Genomic DNA, 18,119 nt, shown 5'->3' with positions numbered 1-18,119 from the left:
TCTTGTCAATACCTGTACATAATGAAAGTAAGTTGACCATTCCCAGGAGTGGATAAACTTGCAGCACTCCATTCAGTGCATCACCCACCTGGATGTTAGAGTTTACAATGCTGCTATAATCCCTACTTCCAGCAACATAGATTTATATAGGGTGTTTAATGTTGCAAAAAGGCCCAAGTTATACTTCAGGGACAAGCACTGGAGTACTGGGGAATTGGAGATGTTCCTAAAGCTGGACTTGGAAGTATGTTTTAGCAGTAGTAGGGTGAATTGGGGATGGGGACAGAGTCTTTTTAAGGTAGAAGTAAGCAGACTTTGTGGTGAACTGAATGTACATTTGAAGATATTAATAAGGTCATTGAAGTTGCAAGCTGTCGGGTTGGTATTTAAATGTGAATGTAAGCAGTGGGTGTGCACGATGGTTTCTTTCCTAACAGTGATGTACTGCAGAATGTTATGGCTCCCCACAACTGGATTTCACAAAACCCAACAAGGTTGATGTTAGTGAAGTAAAGTATGTTATTCTCAATATGCATATACAAGCTAGCTCCCACACTCATGGATAATATTGCGGAGGGGATGGTATGAGGAAAGCAATTTGAGGAAGAATGAGCAGGGTCAAGGAGGGATAGGAGGAAAAGCCTTTGCAGGAAATGTGCTGGCTGCTGGCTTCAATAGGGATAAAACTGTGTAAGGGTAGTAACTAAGAAGTGGAGAAGAGAAATGCTGAATGAGAATGTTGTAGTTGCACCAGGTCAAAGGAGGGAAAAAGGCACCCTGTCCCCTTCCCCCGTGCTGTGATCACTGTAACGCAATGTTGTTGGGACATGAACTGAATGGAAGGCAGACTGAAATGGGATTAGCTATGAATTTGAGTTCTGGTCATGTAATTCCAGAACCTGAGTAAGGTTTGTCATATTCTTGGGATTTGTATTGCTGGCAAGGCCAATTTATTGCTCATTCCTAATTGCTCTTGAGAAGGTGGTGATGGGCCACCTTCTTGAACTACAGTAGTAGGTACACCTACTAGTTTCAGGGTTTTGCCCCAGCAACAGTGACAGAACAGCATTATAGTTCTAAGTCAGGATTGTACTTGGCTTGGTGGGGAGCTTGCAGAAGGTGGTGTTCTCATTTGTCTGCTACCCTTATTCTTCTAAGTGGTTGAGATCACAGAATTGGAAGGCACGCAACTGCCACTGTGTTCTGGTGGTGCAGGGATTGAGAATATTTAAGTTGGTGGATGGGGTGACGATCAAGTGGACTGTTTTGTCTTGGATGGTGTTGAGCTTCTTGGGTGTTGCAGCTGCACTTACCCAGGCAAGTGGAGATTATTTCATCACACTCCTGACTTGTGCCTTGTAGATGGTGAACAATCTTTGGGGAGTCAGGAGGTGCAGTGCCTGCAGAGCTTAAAGGGTTCGAAGCAAGCTTTTTAAGGAATGAGGTGATTTTCAAGAGGAGTAGTGATTGAAGATGTAAGCACATATTAGACTGAGTGGAAAGAGGGTAGCTGAATACACAGAAACTGAATTAGCCAGAGGTTCAAGTAGCACAGGATTTATGGGGAAGGTAAGCCTGAGGGCACTGAAGTTGAAAAAAGATCTAATGATGAGATGTTGAAAAGACAGACTTGGATTTATTTAACACCTTTGATGAGCTCAGGATATCTCAAAGCCAGTGATGTACTTTTGAAGTGCTGCCATTGTTGTAATGTAGGGTATGCAGTAGCCAATTTTGCACAGCAAGGCTCAACAAACAGAAAAGTGATACCGTATTATCTGTTTTAGTTGGTTGAGGGGTAAATGACAATGAGCCAGGGCATCCCCCCATTCTTTGAAACAGTGCTGATGGGTCTTTTACATCCACCTGGGAAGGAAGACAGGGTCTTGGTTCAACATCTAATCCATGAAATGGCACTTCTGGATTGTCAGTTTGGATTTTGTGCTCCAGTCAATTAAAGGGATTAGATGCCATTTGAATAAACTTTTTTTTTACAGTTTCGACTGCAAAGCAGTGTAAAATGTAATTTGGGTCATGCTTGATGTAAATGCTGAGGTAAAGTCTCACTTCAGTACTTGAGCTCATAATATGGGTTTGACATCCAATGCATTACACGGGAAATGCTGCAAAGTTGGAGGTGCTGAATGTTGGATGAGATGTTAAACTGAGGCCTTGCCTAGCTGTATGTGGAAGCAAAAGATCCAAAGGTGCAATTTTGAAATAAAATAAGGAGTTCACCTCTCCTATTATATAAATTGTGTTCTAAACATTAAAATGCTGTATTAACTGTGACTATTGAGCATGTTTCTTTATAACTCAGCGAGTGGGTGCCCTTCCATAAATAATCATTGTATCCAGGCCACTATTGTATAAGCAAAGGATACGTTTCTTGGATTTATCAGAGGAGCTGTTTGCACAATGGGCTTGCCTCAACTAAGAGGCAATAACAAATCTGTAATATGCTTTCTCTGGATTTCAAACCAACACTGGTTCTACTGCCTGCTCTTCCACCTGTCAATAGTTTAATCTGATGCTATTTGTGAGCAGCTCATGGATTTCAAAATCAGCTGCCTGAGTCAGAAGGTTGTGAGTCAAGTCCCACCAAGAGACTTGAACACAACACTAAACGTCTACAACACTTCAAACGTACTTAATTAGCTGTAAAGTGCTTTGGGAAGTCCTGAGATTGTGAAGGGTGTTATACAAATGCAAGTCTTTTATTCTTTTTTGTTCTTAATACTTTAGCTAGCATGCAGTTATCCGTTATCACTGGCAAAAGTCATTTTTCCACTCTAGAGCAAACATTCGTATAAAAAAGGACCCAGTATAACCACTGATGTGTTAGAATTTATGCAGCAGCTCAGAAGAAAGCCTTAAGCAGCATGATTAACGTTTTCAAGAACTTGTCCAGCTTACCTTTGAATGCTTCCAGCAAATCTCCACTCATTGCACATCTATAATCCATCAACATCTTAAAATACTGGATCACTCGTCCATAATTTTTACTGTATGACTTGAAGACAATGAGCCAACTTTTAGGATTTAGATGTCATCTGAATATGCCAATTAAATTTATTTTTGCTGAGGAGAAAACCTGAGAGAAGACTTAAGCAGGCTCAGTATGTTGTGAAACAAAAACAGAATTACCTGGAAAAACTCAGCAGGTCTGGCAGCATCGGCGGAGAAGAAAAGAGTTGACGTTTCGAGTCCTCATGACCCTTCGACAGAACTTGAGTGAGTCCAAGAAAGAGTTGAAATATAAGCTGGTTTAAGGTGTGGAGGGGGGGAGAGAGAGATTTCCAGCATCCGCAGTTTTTTTGTTTTTATCTCAGTATGTTGTGAACCAGTCGATGATTTACACTAAAGCTACTGCTAAGCAAGCTCCAATGTCTCTGCCAAGACATTACTGGTGATGAGGTTGCCACAGGTTAGAATTGAGAGTATTTATCTCTAATGATTAAATTGACAAGTTGATTCTGGCCTTTGCTATATGTTTTATAAAAGGAGTCTTTTTCTGTGTTGATCATTTGAGTGCCAGTTTGGCTTAATTGGTAGCATATTTGAGGCAGCTGGTGCTGAGGTAAAAAAAAAAAATTAAGGTCCCAATCAAAAAGGGAGAATGGAGTAAAGATACCCACAATCACCCAAAGAGAGAGGAAACAACACTGCTCATTAACTGAAGATAAGCAGTGACATCTATGAACAGCCAACACTGGCGCTGAGGTAAAGTCTCACTCCAGTACTTGAGCTCATAAAATGGGTTTGACACTCCAGTGCATTACATGGAGAATGCTGCAAAGTTGGAGGTGCTGAATGTTGGATGAGATGTTAAACTGAGGCCTTGCCTAGCTGTATGTGGAAGCAAAAGATCCAAAGGTGCAATTTTGAAATAAAATAAGGAGTTCACCTCTGCTATTATATAAATTGTGTTCTACAGAACTTCCTATTAAAATGCATTTTTCTTTCACTACACTTGACACATCCTGTGGATTGGAGATGCACTGATCCTAGGCCTCTGCTGATGCTGCTTTGTAATCATCTGATGGAAGTGAGAGTCACTGCTCTCTTGTGTGAAGTATTGCACCTTACTCATTAATTTTGGATCTCCCCATTGGTTTGACCTGCCCTAGTGATCTGGCACTTATCCCAGTGATGTGACTGGCATCTGTTCTGGTATTCTGCCACTTGTTATGGCGTTGTGGCCCAAGCTTGCTGATTTTGACATCTATCCTGATAGTGAGCCACCCATCCCTGTGGTGTGACTGACACCTGTTCCATTAGTTTTGCATCCACTATGGTGGTGTGGCATCAATCCTGGTCCACTTCACTGCCACCTGCACAGGTGAGTTGGCATCTGTCCTGTTTACCTGCCTCACTAAGATGAGAAATATGTCAGTGTAGCAAATGTTTAGAGATACTTTTCAATATTGGTGCATATTTCATTGCTGCACAGAAAGTCTATTTGAGGGTTTGCTGTCATGAGTTCTATGCATAAACAGAGTTAAGAGTTCACAATCTACATTGAATCACATTGGATTGTACAAGTCCATGTTGGTGCCTATTCTCCACTCAAGCCTCCACCCACCTTACTTGGATTTTGAGTTTTGGGTTAGGACCTGTGTCTGGGTCATCTGGACCTCCCAATCCCGTACTGTGATTTTCCCTGAATTGGCCAGTTAAGAGGCCCTCCAACTTGAAAGGAGCTGCAGCCTACCATTTCAGGTAAGAGAGGGAGAGGGCACCTCCATCTTAAGGCACTCTCTCTCCAACTTTTAAAACTTAATTTAAAAATTAGCCACAGCTGCCAGGCTGCCATCGTTGAGGAGGAATCCCTCCACAGGACGACCCTCAGCCAGGTAAGTGGGGAGGGTTTCAAGGCCTGCCTGGAGTGCAGGCAGCCTTGTTGCCTCTGATTCCACCTCTGGAAAAATGGCCCAGGAGTGGGAATGTGTTGGCAAACCAGCAACACAAATTTTCACGCTCACCTGCCTTGGTAATTGTGTATCACCAATGGGTAGCTATATGCAGGTGGAACACATTAATTGGGTTGTTCCTTGAGCACATATAAAGAGACACTTGCGTTCGTGGCCGGGTAGCCCTGGGGAGGAAGCATGCGGCATACCCCTAGAGACCTTCCATGATCGGTGGGCACAGCGGGGGCTGGGGTGCGTCATCACCCCTGGAAGTGACATTTTGATTTGATATGAATTTCCTTTCATGTTCTTGTTTTAATTAGTGCCCCACCAGGGGCTGTCACTTAATTTATTGATTTTTGTTTCTCAAAAAGAGTATAAAGAGACATTGACACTATGTGATTGTGTTAAGAGATAAATGTTTGTAATCTCCTTGACAGCACTGTGGGTGTACCTACACCACATGGACTGCAACAGTTCAAGAAGGCAGCTCCACCACCACCTTCTCAAGGGCAATTAGGTATGGGCAATAAACACTAGCTCAGCCAGTGAAGCTGACATCCCATGAATGAATTTAAAAAAGAATCTTCCACTCTGTGATAATTCTAAACTGAATAAAGTTTGGCTCTGGTTGCATCCTTTACCAACTGACTGTTGGGAGCATAATTTGCTTCAATTTTCTTGACTTTGGCATCCATCCACCTTGGGAAACAATGGACTGAGCCCAGGGTGTATGTCACTTATGTATTGAACATCACCTGTTGTGGCTGTGGAGGCTGCTACATGAATGGCAGCCCCTTCCACAGCTGACCCATGAATAGTGTTGCCCCGAGCTTGACTGATGTTTTTCCTTCCGCAGGCTCTCTTTTCTGCCACCTGGTCTTTTCGTTTGTCCTGTTTTTTTCATGCTCTTCCTGAGTGCTTGTTTCTAGGTACTCTGATCGGCAGCGAGGACTTCCCATGCACCGACTCCGGGCCAGGTCAACTTGAGATTGCGCTTATGTCCTTGTATCACAGACCTGGGCGACCTGTTGGTCTCGTGCTGATAGCACACTTGCCATAGAGTATGCCTTTGGGGATGCAGTTGTCATCTATTCAGCTCACATGACCCAGCCAATAGAGTCGCTCCTGACTCAAGGGCAAACCTGTTGGGGATCCCTGCACGCTGGTGTACTTCCATGGTTGGCACTCTGTCTTGCCAGAAGATGCCCAATATTTGTCTGAAGCAGCGGAGGTGGAAATTGTTGAGCCGCTTTCTTGGCTTGCATAAGTTGTCCGTGCTTCACTGCTGTAAAAAAGGGTGCTGCGAATGCAAGCCTTGTACATACGCAGCTTTTTATTTTCGGTTAGTTTGCTGTTGGTCCACACTTCTCAACCTTGATATGACGGCTGTGGCCTTGGTAATCCCAGTGCTGATTTCGGCATCGAGGGCAAGTTGCTGGTAATTGTTGATTCAAGATATGTGAAACCCATCGACCTCCAGAGTGAGGCTGTCGATGTTGATGGAAGGTGGCATCTTTACATCCTGGACCATAACATTGGTCTTCCTAATGTTAAATGTCAGTTCAAATTCCTCGCAGGCCCAGCAGGACTGATTTACAAGTTGCTGCGAGTGAACTTCAGCGTTGGATGCCAGTGCGGCATCATTAATAAACAGCAACTCACAAACTAGGATATATATACATTTTGGTCTTGGTCCGCAATCTTGCCATGTTGATTAGTTTGCTGTCGGCTCAGGCATTTAGGTAGACACCCTCATTTGAGTCACCAAAAGCATACAATAGCAGCATGGAGGAAAATATTCCAAAGAGAGTTGGCACCAGGACATAGCCCTGCTTTATCCTGCTGCTGATTTTGAAAGCCTCTAATGATGCTCCATTGTAACTGAGGAAACAACATATTCTCATGGACAAAATAAATGATGCCCAGGAGTCTAATAGGGCAGCCTATTTTCCGTAGAGGTTTAAAGAGCCCATCTCTCTGACGTGGTCGAAGGCCTTGGTGAGGTCTATGAAAGCAATGTAGAGTGGTCCCCAAGCTTCTCAGTATGTTAGCATATGAGTGAATATGTCAGTGGGTGAGGTAAGTAGATAGTGTTTAGCTGGGTAGGGTATCAGGTGGATGAGGGGTAGTTGAGTTGGGTCAGGCACCCTAAGACAGGACTGTCCAAATTCACCGACTCCAACTCAGAGATGGAGATTTTTTTGGAGGGCCCCAGGGAGCAGGGGAATTGCCCATTGGAAGCTCAAACTTCCAGGACAGTTCCCACAGATTCATTGTATCGGAACTTCAGCAGGGTCCAAAAGTGCCATCCAGACAACGACGATCCGGAGACCAGAAGATCTTTTCTGTATTCTTTCATGGGATGTGTATGTCCCTGGCAAGGCCAGCATTTGTTGGCCATCGTTAATGACCTTTGAACTGAGCGACTTGCTAGGCCATTTCAGAGAGCAGTTAAGAGTCAACCGCATTGCTGTGGGTCTGGATAAGGATGGCAGATTTCCTTCTCCAAAGGACATAGTGAACCAGATGTGTTTTTACAACAATCAGTGATAGTTGTCATTGTCACCATTGTTGAGACTACGGGCAAGATTTTCTGCCCTGCCAGCAGTGGACATCATGATGGGCGGGAGCAGAAAATTCGGAGTACAGGCAAAAGTCAGTTTCCCACCTGCGTGAGAAAGGTTTGAAATTTTGCACTCCTGACTTTCATGGCAGATTGGGTTGCCTACCCAGCATTTGCACGCATTTGAATCTCATGAACCAAAACAAAAATACCTGGAAAAACTCAGCAGGTCTGGCAGCATCTGCGGAGAGGAACACAGTTAACGTTTCGAGTCCGAATGACCCTTCAACAGAACTAAGTAAAAATAGAAAAGAGGTGAAATATAAGTTGGTTTAAGGGCGGGGGGGGGGAATGGGTGGGACAAGAAGAGCTGGATAGAGAGCCAGTGATAGGTGGAGATAACCAAACGATGTCACAGACAAAAGGACAAAGAGGTGTTGAAGGTGGTGGTATTATCTAAAGGAATGTGCTAATTAAAGGTAGAAAGCAGGACGAGCAAGGTACAGATAGCCTTAGTGAGGGTGGGGTGGGGGAAAGGGATCGAAATAAGCTAAAAGGTAGGGATAAAACAATGGATGGAAATACACTTAAAAATAATGGAAGTAGGTGGGAAAAGAAAAATCTATACAAATTATTGGAAAAAACAAAAAGGAGGGGGAAAATCGGAAAGGGGGTGGGGATGGAGGAGAGATTTCATGATCTAAAATTGTTGAACTCAATATTCAGTCTGGAAGGCTGTAAAGTGCCTAGTCGGAAGATGAGGTGCTGTTCCTCTAGTTTGCGTTGAGCTTCACTGGAACAATGCAGTAAGTCAAGGATGGATATGTGGGCATGAGAGCAAGGTGGAGTGTTGAAATGGCAAACAACAGGGTGGTCTGGGTAATGCTTGTGAACAGACCGAAGGTGTTCTGCAAAGCGGTCACCCAGACTGTGTTTGATCTCTCCAATGTAGAGGAAATTGCATTGGGAGCAACGAATGCAGTAGGCTAAATTGAGGGAAGTGCAAGTGAAATGCTGCTTCACTTGAAAGGAGTGTTTGGGCCCTTGGACAGTGAGGAGAGGGGAAGTAAAGGGGCAGGTGTTGCACCTTCTGCGGTTGCATGGGAAGGTGCCGTGGGAGGGGATTGAGGTGTAGGGGGTGATGGAGGAGTGGACTAGGGTGTCCTAGAGGGAACGATCCCTGCGGAATGCCGCCAGGGGGGTTGTGAAGGGAAGATGTGTTTGGTGGTGGCATCATGCTGGAGTAGGCGGAAATGGCAGAGGATGATCCTTTGAATGCGGAGGCTGGTGGGGTTATAAGTGAGGACAAGGGGGACCCTATCATGTTTCTGGGAGGGAGAAGAAGGTGTGAGGGCGGATGCATGGGAGATGAGCTGGACACGATTGAAGGCCCTGTCAACCACCGTGGGTGGAAAACCTCGGTTAAGGAAGAAGGAGGACATGTCAGAGGAACTGTTTTTGAAAGTGGCATCATCAGAATAGATACGACCGAGGCGAAGGAACTGAGAGAATGGGATGGAGTCCTCACAGGAAGCAGGGTGTGAGGAGCTGTGGGAGTCGGTAGGCTTATAATGGATTTAATGGCTATCCTCCATTTAATGGCTATTATGGATATTTACACTCCTTTCAAGTGAAGCAGCATTTCACTTGCACTTCCCTCAATTTAGTCTACTGCATTCGCTGCTCCCAATGCGGTTTCCTCTACATTGGAGAGAACAAACACAGACTGGGTGACCGCTTTGCAGAACACCTTCGGTCTGTCCGCAAGCATTACCCAGACCTCCCTGTCGCTTGCCTTTTCAACACTCCACCCTGCTCTCATGCCCACATATCCGTCCTTGGCTTGCTGCATTGTTCCAGTAAAGCTCAACGCAAACTGGAGGAACAGCACCTCATCTTCCAACTAGGCACTTTACAGCCTTCCGGACTGAATATTGAGTTCAACAATTTTAGATCATGACCTCTCTCCTCCATCCCCACCCCCTTTCCGATTTTCCCCCTCCTTTTTGTTTTTTCCAATAATTTGTATAGATTTTTCTTTTCCCACCTACTTCCATTATTTTTAAATGTATTTCCATCCATTGTTTTATCTCTACCTTTTAGCCTATTTTGATCCCTTCACCCCAGCCCACCCCCACTAGGGCTATCTGTACCTTGCTCGTCCTGCTTTCTACCCTTAATTAACATTCCTTTAGATAATATCACCACCTTCAACACCTCTTTGTCCTCTTGTCCGTGACATCTTTTGGTTATCTCCACCTATCACTGGCCCTCTATACAGCTCTTCTTGTCCCACCACCCCCTTAAACCAACTTATATTTCACCTCTTTTCTATTTTTACTTAGTTCTGTTGAAGGGTCATTCGGCCTTGAAACGTTAACTGTACTCCTCTCCACAGATGCTGCCAGACCTGCTGAGTTTTTCCAGGTATTTTTGTTTTTGTTTTGGATTTCCAGCATCGCAGTTTTTTGCTTGAATCTCATGAACACTCATTAGAAACCCAGCTCGTAGGAATCACGGCCCCACTCCAGATCAATTGACTACTCTGACGGCTAATTATAACGTCGTGAATCATGATCGGATACAACTGACGGGCACCTGGTGAACTGCGCTTCACTTGCAACCTCAAGGTTTGGGTGCACAGCACTCACCTTCCTTTCATTGCACTGCAGTTACCACTGCTCTGTCTCTGTGCCGAGGCTGCTCAGGCAAGACCAGCAAGATGGAAAGGGGCTGAATGGCGGTGTGCTGGAAGGCAAAGGCTTGACTGGGGTGGGGAGCGGAGATGAGACAGAGGCATGGGAAGATGCTGGAAAACAAAGACTTGATGGGGACAGGTGTAGAGTGGAGCAAGGGGGGAAGGGTGCATGGAGACACATGACTGGGGGTTGATGACTGGGAAAGAGTGCACAGAGACAAAGACTGGGGATGGGAGTGGTCAAGTAATTGGGGCCAGAAAGTATGGAGGGTCCTGGGCAAGTGTGCAATGATTTAGAGGGATGTGCTTGTTCAAGGAGGCAGCTCACCAACACCTTCTCAAGGGCAATTAGGGATGGGCAATTAATGCTGGCCTAGCCAGCGATGCCCACATCCCATGAATGAATGAAAATAAACTGACGCTGTAGGGGCTGGGAGGCCATCCATTACCAATGGCTCTATAGGTGACCGCTGCACTGAATGTTTTTGTGAGTGGCTTGTTCCTGGGCTCCACTGGGGACTTCTGCAGAATATCTCAATCATCTGCTCGTAAATGCGCCCGAGAGGTTATCGATGCCCTATTCAGTAAGGCACACGATTATGTCCACTTCTCCCTGAACGAAGCCAGCCGCCTGCCAGAGCAGTGGGCTTTGCAGAGATCTCTGGATTCTCAAAGATGCAGGGTGCCATAGACTACATGCCTGCAGCTTTAAGAGCTCCCTGGCAGCAGCCACTATGCAGCAGCCACTACGATTCATCAAAAGAAAAAGCTTCCACTCACTCAACACACAGCTGATCTGTAACCGCCAAAAGCAGATTATGCAGGTCTGTGCAAGGTACACTGGGAGTTCCCAGGATTTATACATTTTGAGTCACTTACAGGTGCCACAGATCTCCTAGGGCCTTCAGCTCATCCAGAGCTGGCTACTCAGTGACAACAGCTACCCACAAAGGACGTGGCTGATGATGCCCATTTGGCAGCCACAACGTGCTTCAGAAGAGAGGTATAATACGTTTCATTCTGCAACACGACCCTTGATTGAGCAGATCATTGGTATGTTGAAGATGCGTTTCAGATGTCTGGACAGTCAGGTGGCATGTTCCAGTACTGTCCCCAGAGGATCTCCTGCATTATTGTGGCTTGCTGCACTCTACAGAACCTGGTGCTACAAAGGGTTGATGACCTGGCACAGTAAGAGATGGAGGAGCTGCACGTCTCCCTCGATGAGGACATCGAGAGGGCTGAGCTCAATGAGTGCGAGGCAGTTGAGGCTTCAGAGGAGGATGCTGTAGGGTAGGCCAGGCATGGCAAACGTGCCCATAAGATTCTTATAGCCACAAGGCTCCAGGATAATGGCGATGAGTAGCTCATATGAGCCTCTTTCACCTGTGCCCTTCATGCTGGTTTGACAATGGCCCCTTTGTTGCAATGCTCATCATCTCAATGACACACATCAATCTCTGAATGAGTTGTTACTATCTCGTGTCATGATATCCTCATCCTTGGAATGCTAGTTAGCCTATGGAGCATGTGGCTGTCCTGGGATCATGACTCCACCAGTGTGCACTGTGCGCAGAGTAGACACGGTGCAGTCTCTTCAAGAATCTTGCAAACATTCCACTGTCTATGGCAGCCTTCCAAGATGTGGGAGCAGCACTGCAAGCCTCACTGTACTCATGGCAGAATGCCTGCAGTGTTGCAAGATGCCTCAAGGAGGACATTAATCACTCAGTGGTTCTCACCTGGATGCCTGAGGTCTAATCTCAATCCATATTGTAGCATCTCTCCCCAGGCAATCGTTTATGCAAGATTAGTGTACAGGTCTCATCATCATACTGAGTCCCCAGCATAAGCTCGTTCCTTAGGGCGCAGCCATCTACCACTCACAGTAACGGATAGAAGCCTACGAGTCAGCTCAACTTTCTGTGGACTGTTGAAGCTCCAGCAGCAGCATTGTTTGATCACTGTCAAGCAATCATGACCCTGCAATCATCTGGGGTCTCCCATGTTCAGCCTAACCTTGGCATCTGTGGGCCAGAGACACTACATTTAGGCATCAACTAGTTACATGCTTGATAATAAAGAACACACAACTTCACTCTTACCCCATATGAGGTCACCACATTTTCATTCCACCAGCCTCACATCCACGCACATACCAGGCACCCCGATGGCATTATCGCGATCACATGACCATGTCGACTGCTCATATTGCTGCTGCCCAGAGAGTGACCAGGCACTGTTATGAGATGCTGTGAGGTACCATAGACCTGAAGCACACAATGGGATATATGCGAAGAGGGTGGGGCATTTGCACCCTCCTTGGCCTGAGGAGCTGGAGTTGTTCGGGTCACAGGCAGAGGGGGTTTGAAGTGGCTGAACAGCTCAGGAGAGTCCTGGGTGGATTGCTCTGGGCTCCCCGGCTGACACTCCCTCTCCCTATGGGTGCCCAGGGGTCACTCCCTGAGGAGAAGGGGCTCTTAGCTGCCAATGCTCAAAAGCTCACATGGCTGAAGTGATAGTGTGCAGGTTCTCGTGCATATCTGGCACAAAGTCCTGGGCCAAGGTCTCCATGGCAATCACCATCCTTCCATGGGTGACCTTGTCGCGCTGGCATGTCAATGCCATGACATCAGACTGAACGTGGATGGATTTCTGTAAGGGCTAAGGACATGACTTATGCAGGTTGTGAGAAGAGATGAAGATGTATAAGTGTAAGTGAGAGAATAGATGGTGATGTACCTTGTGGTTGTAGTGTGTGAGATTCCTGTGGGTTACAACACTGCGAAAGCCTGATGGGTTTGTGAGAGTACGTTCAGAGTAATGGGAAGGTGGACTTCGCCTGGCAGAGCGGATGAAATCATTCATCCCCTTCCTGCAGTGTACAGTGGATCTCCTCTCTGCACGTTAGTGTTGGCGACTTCCTCTTAAACCTTTGTGGTGAGGTTGGTGGTCCTCTGGCTCCTATCACAGGGGAGAAATATCCCCCGCCGGTCCTCGACAGCCTGGAGGAGTGCTGCCAATAAAACGCTGCTGAGCTTTGGAGCTCTGTGCTCCTTTCTTTTCGGGGCCATTCTGGGTTCCGCCACTACCCAGTCCTGGGTTGCAGAGAATGAATGTGTGCATGGGTGTGGTTTAAATATGGCGCCCACAAAGATGAGCCGATGAGACAACAGCGGGGTGGACAAACCCCAGCTTGTCCTGCCATGAGATATGACGTGTTTCACATTTATGTGTATATAATGAGCTGAAAACGGACAATCTGGCGTGGAAACACCCACCCCCCCCCCCGACGCCAGCCTGCGAGAAATGTACCACCTTTTCCGCCTGCCACCGCGCTTAATCTCTGGAGTGGAAAGTTCCACCTTACCTTTATATTCCAGACTTATTAATTGAATTTAAACTTCACCAGCTGCCACGGTGAGATTTGAACCTGTGTCCCAAGAACATTAGTGTGGGCCTCTGGATAACCAGCCGCATCACCACTGTGCCACCATCTGCCTCTATCTGGGGCAACGTCTTCTGTCTTCCCAACAATTAATTGGAGGAAATTTCTCCTTATCCTATACTGGATGTTGGGTAAGCAGTCTGATAACCTAGCAACAGTGGAGGAATGAAACTGGCAGTGGTGAGATGGAGCTGGATGTTTTCAGTGTATGTATGAAAACTAACATTGTGCTTTCGAATGGTGTCGCATTTAGATGAGAAATAGGAGGGGCCAAGGATAGATTCTTGGGGGGCACGAGAGATAACGGTGCAGACGCAGGAAGAGAAGTCATTACAAGTCATAACGCAATTAAATACATAAGAAATTAAATACATAAGAATGGAATTAAGTGAGTGAAATCCCACCCAAGTGGACGACAATGGAGAGGCATTGGAAAAGAATAGTGTGGTCAAACCATGTCAAAGGCTACAGGCAGGACAAGAAGGACAAGGAGAGATTGTTTACCTTTGTCACAGTTATGCAGGTGTCATTTGTGAATTTTAATAGTCATTGATACAAATGGAGGAATGTGTCATTCATTCAGTTTCTTGAGCCCATTCCTCCAGTTAATTAGATCATGGCTGATCTGTACCTCAATGTTTATCCACCTTAGCTCCATATCCTTCAATGGCCTTGCCAAACAAAAGTATCTGACTCAGCCTTGGAAATTTCTTATTGAATCAGCATCTGCAAACTTTTGGGGGACAGATCTCCAGATTTTAGCTAAGCTTTGTGTAAATTTTCACATCTAAATAATGCATTATTAAAACTCTAGAATGCAGAACTCGATTGAATCTATTGGTCATTAGACTTACAGCTTCCCAGTCTTTTTGTGAGCTTTTGAGTGGCAACTGAGGACTCCTACACATCCTTTTCAGCACAGTGCCCTCTACATGAGATCTGTGGTGTATTTGGACAGGAGTATATAAGTCAAGGTATATCCCCTCAAAAGGAAAAAGCAGGGCAAACAAATCCAGAGCTTCCTGGAAGACAAGGAAGGTAGAAATTAAGATAAAGGAGGAAAAGTGTGCTTATGACAGGTGTCAGGTAGAAAATATAATTGAAAACCAGGCTGAAAACAGAAGGTTCAGAGGAGAGGTGGTATAAAGCAAATAAGAGAAGCAAAGAAGGAGTATGAAAAGAGACTGGTAGCTAACATAAAAGGGAATTCCAAAGTCTTCTATAGGCATATACATAAAGAAAGGGTGGTAAAAGGAGGAGTAGGTCAACAGGATTTAAGCATGGAGGCAGAGGGCATAGCTAAGGTATTAAATGGATACTTTGCACCTGTCTTTACCAAAGAAGATGATGCTGCCCAGCCCCTGGTGAAAGAGGAGGTAATTTAGACACTGGAATGGTTTAGAATTGATGATGAGGAGGTATTGGGTAGGCTATCTGTACTTAAAGTTGATAAGGCACTGGTACTGGATGAGGTGCATCCAAGGATACTGGGGGAAGAGAGTGGAAATGGCAGAGGCAGCGGCCAAGTTTTTTCAGTCTTCCTTACGCTGAGGGGTAGTGCCAGAGAACAGGAGAATTGCAAACATTACATCCTTGTTTAAAAAAGGGTGTAAAGATAATCGAGCAACGACAGACCACTCAGTTTAATTTCATTGGTGGGAAATTTTTAGAAACTATAATTCAGGACAGAATTAATAATCACTTGGACAAATGCAGGTTAATTAAGGAGAGCCAGCAAGGATTTCTTAAGGAAAAATTGTGTTTACCTAACTTGCTTGAGTTTTCAAAGAAGTAATGGAGAAGGCTGATGAGGGCAAGGCTGTTGATGTGGTGTACATAGATTTCCAAAAGACATTTGATACAACAGACTTGAGAAAAGTTATGGCTCATGAAATAAAAAGGACAGTAGCAGCATGGATACAAAATTGAAGGAGTGACAGGAAGAGAGTAATTGTTAATGGATGTTTTTCAGGCTGGAGGAAAGTTTGTTGTGGATTTCCCCAGGGGTTGGATATTGGGACCCTTGCTTTTCCTTATATATATTAATGATCTAGACCTTGGTGTACAGGGAACAATTTCAAAATTTTTGGATGATTCAAAACCTGGAAGCACTGTAAACTGTGAGGAGGACAGTGTAGAACTTCAATAAGACATAGACAAGTTGGTGGAATGGATGGACAGGTAGCAGATGAAGTTTAATGCAGAGAAATGTGAAGTGATACATTTTAGTAAAATGAACATGGAGAGACAATATAAAATAAAAGGCACAACTCTCAAGGGGGTACAGGAGCAGAGGGACCTGGGTGTATGTGTGCATAAGTCATTAAACGTGGCAGGACAGGTCGAAAGAGCAGTTAATAAAGCATACAGTATCCTCGGCTTTATTAATAGGGGCATTGAGTACAAGACCAAGGAGATTATGTTGAACTTGTATAAGACACTAGTTAGACCTCAGCTGGAGTATTGCGTCCAGTTCGGGACACTGCACTTTAGGAAATATGTGAAGGCATTGGAAAGAGTACCGAAGAGGTTTATGAGAATGGTCCCAGGAATGAGAAACTTCAGTCATGAAGATAGTTTGATGAAGTTGGGACTTTTTCCCTTGGAGAAAAGAAGGTTGAGAGGAGATTTGATAGAAATATTTAAAATCATGAGGGGTCTGGACAGAGTAGATAAAGAGAAACTGTTCCCACTCATGATTGGATCGAGAACAAGAGGGCAGAGATTTAAAGTAATTGGCAAAAGAAGCAAAAGTGATATGAGAAAAAAACTTTTTCACACAGCGAGTGGTTAGGGTCTGGAATGCACTGCCTGAGTGTGTGGTGCAGGAAGGTTAAATTGAGGCATCAAGAGGGAATTAGATGGTTATTTGAAAATGAACAATGTGCAGGGTTACTGGGAGAAGGCAGAAGAACAGCACTAAACGAATTGCTCATCCAGACAGCCAGACACAATGGGCCGAATGGCCCTCTTCTGCGCTGTAACGATTCAATGAAGTAACAGCATGTCTCTTCAACCAATCAGATTGAAAAATGCTCACTGAGCCACACAGTGCAGAATTTTAACCACTATAATCCTGTCGACATTGCACGTGAATGGGGAACCCTCCATTAAGCTGTTAGATAGCAATTAAATTATACAAAGAGGCAGCTCACTGGGGATTGAACCCAATCTCCTGTGGCTAATAACCAGTGCATGGGTTTCATGAGCTCTGAAGAACTTGCCAGGGTCAACAAGGTGAGGAAACTGTGAGGAGTGCTTCATCAGTGAAACTGACAGAGCTAGAAATCCTTTGAACAGTGAAACCAAGGAGTTGCAGCCATGCCAAGGTGAGAGACCACTGCTCACAGCACTTCTGAGAATGTGCTTTTACTGCTCAACAGGTGATTCCTAACTTCTTGAAAGTCAGTTAACCTGTTGGACTTCAATCACCTTCACCTGTACTTCCCTGTCAACCTTTATTGGGGCATGGGAATAGCTCTGATGAAGAAGAGGAGCAGCAACACCAACAGTACCAGAAGCAGTAGGTTTAACACCAGCAGCTGCACCATCTGCCTTCCCCTCAGCCACATGTCGTTTGACTGGACCGAGGGGATGGACACAGAGATACAGTCCAAAGGAGGTGGGACCCTCAACACAGAGTCCACAGGCAGAGGATCCTCAACTTGTGTGAGTACCAGTGCCTCAGGATGCTCAAGCTTTCATGTCAAGTCATTGCAGACATCTGCAGCCTCCTGAAACAAGACCTCCTTTCCAGTGGCGCAGGTCAGCATACATCTGATTGTCAAGATGGCTCTCACTGAAGACTGCTCCCCTTCCCCTCTATGTCCCTAGCTTCTGCCTCTCCCTGGAATTCTGCATTCTCTTCTGCAAGGAGAGAAAGTAGAGAGCTGTGAGTGTGAGAAATTAATTTTATAAGCAAAGAGGGAAGGACTACATTTATGGAGGGTGGTTGTGAGGCATGGATGATGGCACAAAGTTGAGAATGCATGTAGCTGTTCAGATGGGAATGTGAGGTACTTGGAGAAAGATGGATGAATGGAGCTGCAAGTTGTACTGTGCAGTAGAATTATGGGAAAGTCAGAGTGTGGGGTTGGCAGCTATAAATGGTATACCGCTCACCTTCCCTGACCTACTGAGGTCCTTGAACTTCTTGATGCTCTGTATCCAGGTTTGAGTCACCATTCTCCTGCTGCTTATTTCCTTGGTTACTTCCATCCATGCCTGCTTAGTTTGAGAAGTGTACAGTTCAATATGCAGCTCAGCCATTCTGACCCTTGCTGAAACTCGAAATCCTTCCTTTAAGGGATTTGGTGTGTCATCCCACTCACTCTCTCTAAGTGATCAGGAGACCTGGGAGCGGGATATTAATGCCCTACCTGAGTTAAAGGGCAACAGCAAAGCCCATTGAAAGAACAAATGGGTTTCCAACCCACCACCAATCTCACTGCTGCATGCTGGTTTGTTCTGTTAAGATTCCATCCACAGAATCTA

The sequence above is a fragment of the Carcharodon carcharias genome, chromosome 4 (assembly GCF_017639515.1).
Source record: "Carcharodon carcharias isolate sCarCar2 chromosome 4, sCarCar2.pri, whole genome shotgun sequence".
Taxonomy (NCBI): domain Eukaryota; kingdom Metazoa; phylum Chordata; class Chondrichthyes; order Lamniformes; family Lamnidae; genus Carcharodon; species Carcharodon carcharias.
The sequence above is the reverse complement of the archived record's forward strand: the minus strand, read 5'-3'. Positions refer to the sequence as shown.